General features: G+C 38.4%; 1 long non-coding RNA gene across 1 annotated transcript; it reads right to left on the bottom strand.

The window, feature by feature from the left end:
- Positions 1–1,845: 1,845 nt before the first annotated feature.
- LOC122644056 lies at positions 1,846–2,311 on the bottom strand. The gene is made up of 2 exons (XR_006330224.1): positions 2,235–2,311; positions 1,846–2,071 (listed from the first exon to the last, which is right to left on the bottom strand). It is a non-coding gene; the product is annotated as an uncharacterized LOC122644056 (long non-coding RNA).
- Positions 2,312–12,687: the final 10,376 nt, after the last annotated feature.

Here is a 12,687-nt window from a genome sequence, read left to right as displayed (position 1 = left end):
TAATCAATTATGGTTTGAAAAAATTTAGAACTAATTAATACTCCGTCTGATTTTGATATATATTCATTACATCTTGAACCGAACCAAAATCCAACTGATCTACACCCTTAAGCAGCTATTAATGTTTCTATATTACAGTTTAGACTTTAGATCACTATGATCTTGTAATATTCGTATGGGCTGATGTTCTTTGTACAGCGCAGCCTGTGCCTAGACACATGGACTGGGTATTCATAGGGGTGTAAATGAATAGCCAAAATTCGTTTTCGTATCCGTGTCCGTATCCGTTTAGCACTATCCGAATCCGTCCGAAAGCTAAATGGATGCAGATACGGATAGGCTATAGCTATCCGAAAAACTATATTTACATGTAAACGGATAAAATGTCCGATCCTTATCCGAATTCGTCCGATAGCTAATCGGATGCGGATGCAAATATAGCACTATCCGAGCCGAATCCGATCTGTTTACAGCCCTGTGTATTCATGCCATTCAAGGGGTAGGGTGGTCATTTCACCAGCCTTCATATGTTTGGGTGCAACCTGTGCCCCTAGCACACAGAACATTTGGCCTATTGGTATATGTCCATACAGAATAGCATCATTTGGGTCAGTCATTGACATCTCTTCCTTATTCTTATTCTTTATTTTTATTTTTATTCTATTCTAAATAAGCTTAACTCAATCATTTATGCCTCCGGATAGTGGCATATTTGTATTGCATTTTTCTGTCATCCATTTATTCTTCAAAAAGTTACAAATCTTTCAAGCATTATATTGCCGCATGGCCAATTTTGATTGAATTCAAATTTGACAGAAATTAGAGCACGCAAAGGACCTAATTATTGATAAGATTACAAAAGACTGCCAGTGATTTTTCTTCCATTTAATTATAAGTGCTCATGAAATATGGAATGCACCCCCTTTCCCTCCCCGCTACATAGGTACGTTTCTTCTCTCCCTTCTATTGGTAAAAAATATCCTTCTTTTATTTTGTTTTTTTTAATAAGTTCAATTGTATCCTCCTAGAATATATGCTCTTAAGGCTCCATTTGTTTCGGTGTAAATTTATACCTAGAAAATTTTATGCCACAAATTTTACTTCATAAAAAAAAACAAACATTGGAACACTTTTCAACATTTAAAATTTTACATCTCAACTTTTTTGAAGTGAAAATTTTCAAATAAAAATTTTTAGGTAAAATTTTACACTGAAACAAATAGAGTCTAAGTAACTTTTCTTCAAATCTCTCCTAATGCTTAATGTTCCCCTCAAATAATAGGCAAAAGGTTTTGTGCCGTCATGTACAAACGATAAGATGGGGACAAAGTCTCAAGGAAATACCAAAATCCCCTATTTGACGAATTGTTGATGAGGGGAACACCATGAATCCCTTCCCCCAAACTATCATAGAATTCTCTCACTTCCATTCATTGTTTGTTAAGAGCTCTAACTAAGATAGAGTTTAATAACAATCATATCTCTCTCTCTCTCTCTCTCTCTCTTATTTTCTTCTCCGCACCTTTTACTTGTAGATTATCTTGAGATAGGTCTTTGGGGACAATTTATTTAGATATATTCCAAAAAAATTAATAAAATCAAACTAGAAATAGAACCCTTATGCATTACGCATCCATTGCTTGTCAATCATAACCACTTAATCAATCAACAAAAATTTTCTCTTGCTGGAAATATGTAATAAAAATACAATGAGATATAGAAGGAAAAACTGATCTTCCTCTTACCAACTGTTTAAACAAAATAGACAGAGGAGCTATTTATGGAGAAACTCCATTATCTAAACAAACCTTTAATTTTATAATAATTTTTATTCTATTTTTCTTACACATGAGACAACAGTCTCTTCTATCTCAAAATTTTTCCTATGCATAAGTTATTACAAACAAGATTCAGAAATAGCTTTTTTTACAACAGCAGTCACCAATGGGTGCTTCCCATCTGGGATGGCATTCAGCAAGACTAGCATCATAACCCCATGCATCACATTTCTTCATACATTCATGGAGGTTCTTGCAGTCTCCCACACATCCATCATTTTCAGCCCGAATCCCTATATCATGCACCCAACATAAAAGAACATCAAAATTAGATCTTAAAAGGAAGACATAGTACTGATCCTAGAAGAAGCCATGAATGAGCTTAGTAGAAAGAAGCAAGTAACCAAGCCAAACTGAAAATCAGATCAGATTAAAAGCCAAGAAAGAGATACATACCCATGAGAATGGTGGAGAGAAGTAGGGCAAGAACACAAAAAGATGCAAACTTGGATTTGGAGGTAGCCATTTCTCTGCAAGAAAAACCCTAAGATGATCCAATAAGAGATTTATAAGAAAGGGACGAAATTTTGCTGTTACAAGAAGAAAATACTAAAACTTAGGACGGTATTTATAAACCCAAAGGGGAAGTGAATTATTCCATTTCCTTATCTGCCAGACTGCCACCAGGAGTGTAGCAACAAAAATTTTTCATATAGGAAGGTTGCCTTAATTTCAATTTTCCAAATTTTGATATTGCGGAATCCCAAAAAGATTTTTATAGATCTCACTTTAAAGAGTCATAAATGAGATTTCCATTGTCTAAACATGGAAGAGAATTAACTTGTTAATCTGGAGCACCATACGTTACTATACCTCCTCTAGATCTTCTGTCTATCATGGAAATAAATCTTCTATAATGTCTTGATCTTGCAGTGCACCGTAGTGCGGGTCTGAAAGCTCAACACGTGAAAGATGCAACAACCAACGGTGTCAACCTCGAGAAGAAAAAAATATTGTTTTACATCGAGCTCACACCATTAGATAAAGCTACTTCCACATATCGAGGTCTCATGCCCGCACTAAATCCGTATACCCTACCCACAGGCCTGCCGCTCACCATTCAGAGGCATGTTTGGAAAGAGGGCTTTTAAGACCTTAATTTAGATAACCACAATAGTAGAGGAAAAAGGTGAATCTTATTGATAACTTGGGGGAGTATTAGGCGAGATTGCATTGGGGAAGAAGAGAGGGTTTGTGTATGTATGCAGGGCCACTAATTGCTTCTACTTGAAGTAAATGCTAGCACCAACCGCATGTATAGCCATATCAAAAGCCGGTAGGGAATAAGAATGCAACAGCAACAGCATGAATGCCATGTGTCATGCTCATGGTAGGGAATAAGAATGCGGACATGGAGGCCATGTGTCATGCTCATGGTGGAGTGTGTTCAGACTGTGGTTTTAAGTATCAATATCCATACTGGTATCGGTCTCAATCAATACCAATATGGTTCGGCCAGATCGGATGGTTTTATTCCTATTTAAAAAAAATAATAATAAATTGATTTTTGCATGATTTTGCGCTTACCACTTTATCGACTTTAATTGGCATTGATACTGATTCCAAAACCAATACCAGTATTTGAAATTGAACATGGTTCAAGCACTCATTTAATGAGAATGGCATTAGCATTCACTTACTCTTAAAAATGTATTTAGATAAATGGCTGGAAATACAAGGGAGAGATGTCAATACATGGGGGGTGGTAAATGATTGAGCTTTGCGTAGAAATTTGATATATGTGGCTAATGCAGACCACCTTCTTCTTATTCAGTGGTTGGATTTTCTAAGTCATCCTTTCATGTGGTACATAAGGTGCTCAGTACATTAAGGTTTTGTTTGACGAACCAACTACTATAACTTATACATAAAATGTCTTTCTGACTCTTTTATCATATAAAAGGAAAAGTTTTTTTTTTCATATTAAAATTTATTTTTCTCTTATCATTTGAGCCAAAGGAGCAATACTGGATGTATCATGCCCATGACGCTTCCACAATACTGCAGCCTCATTGGAAGCTACAGAATGGGGGAGTCAGAAACACACTCTACCAGGTGTGTAACCAAGTAACATGAACACAAGAATAAAAGATATCGCAAGGGAAAAGCTACAGTTTTCTAGATTGTAATGAAACTTTATGTGGTTTCAAAGAGTTTACGTGACTCTTCAAGGAGCAAGAAATTGCAACTCTTCAAGGTTCCAAAATACTCTGTTGCTAAAGGTTAGCAAAGTATGTATTAATAATGAAGTAATAATTACAAGTTCAGCAAACCCCAACAGGGGAGAAAACCAAAGAAAGAACACAACTCCACTTCAACAGAGAGCCAAAGAGGAGCAAAAGAGATTAGAAAGTTACTCTAGAACTCCACCTTCAGCATGACCATCAATAAGAGATCTAAAGCAACAGACTAATCTAGAAGATAAAATAGAGTGCTCAGCTCAGTACAAAATGGAAACGACTTCTCTCTTGCAGGTGTGAGGATCCGTTCCCTCATGGGACCGCGCCACGCTCTCCTCTTGGCGGGGACGCTCTTGGTGTCTGGATGGGGGTTTTGGGGTTATGCTCCTCGGTTGGAGAGAGAAGGAATGCGTCTTCTCGAAGGTTATGATTAATCAGGGGATGGGGGTCATACAATTAAATGAAATGGAGTCACCACCTAGAATTAGGGCCTAGGACCCATTGGTGTAGCCCTATGAAGGGCTACGGGACTTCGTTCGGTCTGGTCAAAGATTCGGGGTAAGTGGTTAGGTTATGAGAGTGGGAAGGTGTTAAGCATTCACCTCGCCCGGGTAAACCGATCTTTCTACTAGATGCTAGTTTTCGAATATTCTCCCTTTATAAATGTCATATTTCCACATGTATAGTTAAAATGATGCACAAACTACTTAATTAAATTAGTCTAAATTAACTACTATACACTATACAAGCATAATTAAAAAGTCTACATTGTTAAGAAATTAAAATGCGATGAAATGATTAAATACCTGTATGCATTAAACCAATGTAATTATACGGGATGGATTGCGTTCCCCAGCTTTGGTGAAGGCAAAAGACTGGCTTTGTCCTTCGTTGGACAAAGTAACAGTATCAGAATTGGATATCAGGCAGAATAACAGCGTAGGAAAATCTTTGGAGAGTATTCACCCGGGTGTCGAGCAGTGTAACGGCGTATGAATGTTAGGTACTAGGACCTTGGACAGAATAACGGCGTCGAAAAGCTTCGTAAAGTAGGCTTCTTAGATATCGGGCAGAGTAATGGTGCACAAAAGCTTCGAAAACTAAACTCCTCAGATATCGGGCAGAGTAACGACACACGGGTGTCGGGTACTAGGACCTCAGACAAAATAATGGCGTCGAAAAGCTTCAAAAATTAGGCATTAGGACATCGAACAGGATAACGATGTTGAAAAGCTTCAGAAACTAGGCATTAGGACGTCGGACAGGGTGACTAGGCCATGGGAGACTTTAGGGGTTTGGATGAAAACGGGTTAGAGAAAGCGGGTCCGGGGGACTCAGACTCAGGACAGAGGGATGAGGCTCGAAGGCTCTAAATCGGACTAGGGCAAGGCCTCGAAACTAGGAAAAAGAGGAAAAAAGGAAAATTGGAGCTCTGGGGGTCCCCCCTCTCCTCAACTTGGAACTTGTTGAAATGAGGGGTGGGGGTATTTATAGGAAAAAAATCCCATCTGCCGGTGCCACGATGAAATCTGCGACGCCGCCAGACCAAATAAACACGTTTTGGGTCCCCCGCGGTGCCGCTGCTTGGGGCGTGGCGTTGCCGTATGGCGCCGTAGGGTGAAGACTTGGTTGGGTGTGGTGCTACCACGCGACACAATGACCAGGCGTGGCTCTGCCGTGCGACGTCGCAGCCGGGTGTGGTGTTGCCGCACGGTGCTGCAATTGGGCGTGGCGCTGCAGTGTAGTGTCACGGCTGTCCGTGATGATACCAAGCCGAGGCTTTTGGCGGGAGCATCGCCTGGGGTCATACCGAGGATGCAGAGGACTGTGGGTGGAAACAAGGTGGAGCAGGGGGTGTCTGGATTACTTTGAAAAAGAGTTTAGAGGGCATTGCCAGTCTTTCACGTCCGATTGTCGTCATCGCTGGGGGGTGACAAAATTCAACGTCTACAGTTTGCCCCTCTTTGGCCGAGACCTATGCCAACAACTAAAGGGCAAAGATAAAAGACCGCTTAGTTTTGTCTCCAGGAGGATGTACTGCCACCACTTTGCTCAAAGGTGGTGGAGTTGAACGATAAAACCTAAGTCGACAAATCGCTTGGTGAATGATGAGACCTATTTCGGTAAAGCATTCAGCGAAACTTTTTTGAACTTTGAACATAAACCTATCTCGACAAACCGTTTGATGAAAATCTTTTATTTGTTGAGGAAAACACCTCATATACTCCAAGCCATGTTTTGATGATAACAAATAAAGCCTCTCTTGGACTAACATTTGTGTAAGATGTTTAGATGAGAGCATAGCACCAAGTGAGGGGGAGTGTACATAAGAGCGTATACAAATGCATACAAGAATACTGCTCAAGATGATTACAAAGACATGGAAGTCAAAAAGTCAAACTTTGAAGACAAAAGGCCTTAGCTAAACAAAAGAGTTTTTTGTCAAAGATTGAAGATATTTTGAAGACTTTGTAATCCAGTATTTGTAATGATAAAATCACAAATGATGTAATGCACACACGTACGCATACATCCATTTAGAATGTCCTTATGAGGTAAATTGACCCCATAGACATATGACCATTTAGTGTTGGAACCCCCCCTTACCAACCCCTTAATGGAATTGGACTATTTCCACTGAATTTACCCAATCCGGCATACCGGTTTCCAATCCGGCATATCGGATCAATGGGAATCTCAGGAAATTGGTCACGGTAACCCTCCGGAGTACGCTGGATTATAATCCAGCATACCGGATTCTTTTTAGCCTATGTTTTTACCCTGATCCGGCATACCGGATAGCTATCCAGCATACCAGATCAATATTAGGCTATTATTTTTTTACCGTTATTCCTTTGTTCAATATAGAAATTAGGTAATCCGGCATACCGGATTGGAATCCAACATACCAGATTATATATGGCTTTTAGAATCCAATATTAATTTAGATTCCTAATTAAATTAAGCCATCTAGCCTATAAATACCCACTTGTTTAAGGTTCTAAACACCACTGCTAAATCATAATTAGGAGCCTCCAAAAATAAGTCACTCTCAAGTGAGAATTCAAGCACTCATTCAAGGCATTCAATCACTTAGCTTCCTTCATTCAACTTGCATTAAAGTTCAAGATTAAAAGGTAGCATATCATTACTAAAGATTGAGGTAACTCTAAACCTTTAGTACATTCATTTTTACTTATTATAAGTAGGTTGAGTTCTCTTGCCCGGAATCAAGAGTAGATTGAGTCCTCTTGCTCATTAACTCAAGATTAGTTGTTGTTGAGTTCTCTTGCTCATTATTCAAGAGTTGTACGAGTTCTCTTGCTCACACTCAAGAGTTGTTATAGTGAAATTCTCTCTAAGGTGAGAGGAGTGGACGTAGACAAGTATTGGTCGAACCACTATAAATCTCTTGTGTCACTTTTGATTTATTGCTTGTCATTATAGTGGTAATTTGTTTTATTTTTGTATTAATTTTTTTAATTTTCTACCTTCACCTATTCACCCCTCTCTAGGTGAATTCATATTTGGCATCAGAGCGGGAGCTCAAGACTTTGATTATTTTTCAATCTTTAAGAGTTAAAGACCATGGGATCCTCTGTCAATCGTAAAACTGAAGGATACAACATTACCCGACCTCCCTTCTTTGAAGGTGAAGGATTCTCCTATTGGAAGAATCGCTTTAAGAACTTCGTGTGTGCCAATAACATTGACGCATGGAAAGTAATTGAAAATGGACCAAGTACCATAGACAAGCCCAAAGAAAAGTAGACCCCAACTGAAAAAACTAAGATTCAACTCAATTTTGTTGCTATAAGTTACATTCAATGTGCTCTAGGAGAAAATGAGTACAATAAAACTTGCATGTGTGACTCCGCTAAGGAGATGTTTGATAAGCTTGTTATTACCTATGAAAGTACTTCAGAAGTCAAGCAATCTAAGATTGATATGCTTGTAAATGAGTATGAGCTATTTAAAATGAAAAATGATGAAGACATATATGCTATGTTTACCCGATTTACTAACATTGTGAACAAGCTAAAAGGGTTAGGGAAGGTCTACTCCAATGGTGAAAATATTCGAAAAATATTGAGATCTCTCTCAAAGGAATGGAGACCCAAGACTACAGCAATCAAAGAGTCCAAAGACATTGACAAGCTAAGTCTAGATGAACTGTTGGGATTACTCCAAACCCATGAAATGGAACTCAAGATGGACACCAAGGAGGATGAGCCAAAAGATCCAAAGAAGAAAGTTGTAACGTTCAAATCTTAAGAAATCAGTGACGATGAAGAAGAATTATCTGATGACGAGATCGCTTATCTATCCAAGAAATTCTCTCAATTCTTAAAAAACAAAGGAAAAGCCACATTTAACAAGAAGAGATTCTCAAGAGACAAAAAAGGTAAAAATACTCCTAAAGAGAATAATGACTCTTTTTCAAAAGACATTATGTGCTATGTGTTTGCACAAAATAATAATCGCAAACGTACGAATCAATCGTAGCTATGGGTCGAACTCAAGGAGATATACGCCATCCTATTTTACTCCCTTTAAAGTAATGCAAAGTGAACCAAATTAAAGTGTTAAATTAAACTAATTAAACTAACAAATTAACGCTTCCTAACTCACAAGCATCTAACGAATTAAATTAGCATGAATTAAATTGGCATCCTAACACATATCCATTTAACCTATCAAACTAACGCAGATTGGAAGGGATAAATTGCAGCCACACACCACAACCACATAAAAAAACCAAAAGAAGAAGAAAGAGAATGAGATAGAAGAAGAGAGAATGAGATAGAAGAAAGGGAGAATGAGTTTAAGAGTTTAGAGAGTAAAAACTTGGATGTGCTTGAACCGGACTGAAATTGTTTGCATGAATGTAGTTGAAGAGCTTGAATACTTGAACAAACCTTGCATGGCTTCCTCTTCTAAATCTCCAAGTCTTGTCATCAACTTAGAAACTTAGACTAGAAAGCTTGAAACTAAACTAGAATTATTACAACTATATTGAAGGCATAAAATTAAAGCATGAATCAAAAGCATTACAATCATGAAATTGAAAGCATGAAATCAAACTAGAACTTAGAAAGCCAAAATCTAGAAGAAGAAAAGAAGAAATTTCACTAATTAATTGAACTAAAAACTGAATTAAAACTAAACTAAAACTAACTTAAAAACTAAACTAGAACTAACTAGTTACAACCCAAAGGGCAAGGGGTATTTACAGGGGGAAGGAGAGAAGAAGGGAGAAAAGGGAAGAGGGAGAGAGGCCTCCACGATTTTGGGGGTTCTCTACTTCTAAAAATCGTGGAGGGGAGAGAGAGAGGGAGAAGAGAATCCAAAAATAGGGAATATTCTCTTCTCCTTCCTCCTTTACAATGCTTGACTCCCAAGAAAAAAAAGAAAAAATAGAAAGAGGGAGAGAAGAGAATCCTAGCTACATAAACCTTCTATTTTTATAAAAGTAACTTTCTAGTTCTAACTTGTGCTTCCTTTTCTTTGTAGATATCTTCTCCAAGCAATGAGATCAAGGCATCTTTGACTTTTCAACCTTCCATGGATGAAAGAATATTTTTCAAAAGAAATCTATCCCAGTAAAATTCCAAAAGTGCCCCTAAAAAGTTGGAGGAGAGAGAGAATAAGGGTGATGACTAGGATTCCACTCAATCAATTAATCAAATACCCATTAAGTCCTCTAGAAAAATCGTAGAGGGTGTGTGTGCACCCTCTAAAAATCGTGGACAGCTATGGGCCTTCAAAAATCATGGAACCCTATGGTAGTGTGGGTTCCCCCTATGTGGGTAGCAGTCCTTCTCTCTCTTCAAGAATAAAAAATTGTCAAAACAATCCTGTACTTGCAGTAGATCTCCACCATTTCTTAGAAGTGCTTTCTTTAATGTCAAAAATGTCATTGGGCAGTGGCAAAATGACTATGGACTTGCACTACAGCTCCTTTCTGACCCATGATCCTTTCGTGGCCTAAAAAGAATAATCGATTGCATGGTGGCCTAAACGAATGCGTACTTGCATTCCGTCATGTCCATCTTGCTTCAAATTTAATCCTCTTTACAGCCATGGAAAGAGAAATGACAACTTTACGTGTAACTTGGGACATGCAGCTTTCGATAGTCCAGAATAGCCCAAAATAGCCCAAAACCTGAAAAGTACAAGAAAACACCAAAGTAACTCTGTCCAATGTGATAAAATGTATGCTTTATGCCCTAAGATTTCACACATAAATGTGCTCATCAGATTCCCCCACACTTGAACGTTACTTGTCCTCAAGTAAGCAAAAAGAAAAACTAACCTAGAATGCAAAAAATCCTATCTTTCGTAGGAATCACGGTTGCACTTTGCATGTGCAACGAGCCTTTGAACCCCTAGGTCACCCCTAGTGGATGAGTTTTGTCTCGTGGGTGTTTGCAATGAATATACACCCAAAATTCAATTGTAAATGAATGGTGCAAATTTTAATCATAGCATAAGTAGGACAGTGCACATAATCCCAAAAAGTGCTCAACTAAAGATCAAGGAGCCAAAGGTTCCCCCACACTTGAATTTTATCACCCCACATCAATTCAAGTAATAAGCATGCATCAAGATTAAGGGATCTCCTCATATCTTCTGAACACTACTCAGCTTCAAGTAAACCACTTATAATATCAATGGAACCAAAGACTTAGGCTTTGAGTATTTTTTACCACACTTTCTTTTCAGGCATTAAGGCAAAAGCTTTTCTTTCACAACAGTAAACTCTATTTCTGCTCCACTACTGTTCTCTGAATGACATGGTGGAGCATACACCAGACACCCAAGTACTTGGTAGCTTTGCTTTTTGCATATATCCATAAAGACGTTGAGACATTGATGCAAGAGTTTTTTGAGTTTCCTTTCAAAGAATTTCGATCAAGTCACCCTGCTTCATGAGGCACAGCGCCCTGTCTAGTCCCAAGGAATTCCACCTTCTTTTTTGTTTCTTTCTTTTTTCTTTCACTTTTTTTTTTTTTACTTTCATGCCTTGCCTTGCCACAAACAAATTGGTCTCAACTACTAGCCAAAAGATCAAGGGGTCCATAAAACACATAGAGGAATCTAGCCATCAAATGAAATAACGCTCATATTTTTCAACTCAATCCCTCTCATCAGATGCATACCAACTACCGTCCTTGAAAAGGGATTTTTTTATTATTTTGCATGCTAGGGCACCTAATTCCCTCTCTCTCTCGCTTCGCAATCAAAGAAACGTATGCACAATACCAAACTACCGCCACAATCAAAACTTACCAAATAAGCAAGCTCACACCCCCCCCACACTTAAGTCATGCAATGTCCTCAATGCATACAGAAAATAAAGAAGAAGGACAAGGGAGGAGATGAAGGGGCTTACCAGATATAATCAAAAAGAGGATCATGAAGAGTCATGAGCTCTACAACAAGTACTTGGGGCATCAAAAGAAATCTCAATCCATGGCTGGCAAATGTAGAAAGAGCTTCAGAACCAGAAAACACTCGACCATGAATTTTAGTAAAATGAGAAATAATATAGAAGTTAAGCACAACTGAGAAATATTCAATAGAAAAATCTGTCCTCATGGGACAGTGGAAAATGAAGGCATTAAAACTCATGCCATAAATCCTCCCCTTCTCTCCTATTTATAATGTAGAACACATGTCATGTTTAGAAAAACCAACAAAAAATGGATCGTAGTAAACATCAAAAGGATCATAAATATCAGTAACCTCATCAAGATAATCATAAAAAATGGGAGGTTTACCCAAATCAATCCTAGCAATAAAACTATCCGCTCTTTACAGAACTTGGTTTGCCAAATAAGGATCACGATAATTTGCTTTAAAATCATCATGAGTAACATTGTCTTCCTCAATAAAATCATCAAACCTAGGAGGTTTGGACAAATCAACATGTGAGACAATGGAATCCTCAAAATGACAATTATCTGGGTTTTCCGAAGAGAGATGGGGAGATCAAATTTCTAGGGTCTCTATGCTATCATAAAAATCTAATTCTAAATCAGTGGAAACACTAGGTTCACTAAGATCAGAATTTTAGGCAAAAGTTGGACGTCCCTAGGTAGCTCATCAAACTCCGCTTCACTAACATATTCAGGAGGCTCAATCTCAACAAATAAATCATCTTGAAAATCATTGTGTTGGGAGTGACTGTCATTAACCTCAAACTAGGGTGGTGGACTTTCAACATCATTAAACTGGGGATGGGGTGGTTCATTCTGAACAAGAATCTGGTAACATAGACTAGGTCCAGGCTGACTAGGTAACATACCCATTTCCTCCTCCAGTAACATGGTGGTCAGTTGAGAGAGTTGCTTCTCCATAGTATTGTGGCTTGTCGTGAGAAGGGCTATGTGTTTCTCAATCTCACTCAGTCTGGCCTCCTCACCCATTTTTGAAACTCGGGGGGTTGTTGATACGGTGTAAGGAGAGGTGGCTCATTGAGATTCAATGGAGGGTTGGGCATTAGAGGACCAAACTGACCATGGTATTGAAAATTGGGTGGTCCAGCTTGGTTATTCCATTGATCCCATGAAAAATTGGGATCATCACTCCACCCCTGATTGTAAGTGCCAAAAGAATTATACTGAAATAAAGGACTCACATTTTCATCACCATAGCTACCCCCA

The sequence above is a fragment of the Telopea speciosissima genome, chromosome 10, assembly GCF_018873765.1.
Source record: "Telopea speciosissima isolate NSW1024214 ecotype Mountain lineage chromosome 10, Tspe_v1, whole genome shotgun sequence".
NCBI lineage: Eukaryota > Viridiplantae > Streptophyta > Magnoliopsida > Proteales > Proteaceae > Telopea > Telopea speciosissima.
The sequence above is the reverse complement of the archived record's forward strand: the minus strand, read 5'-3'. Positions and strand labels throughout refer to the sequence as shown.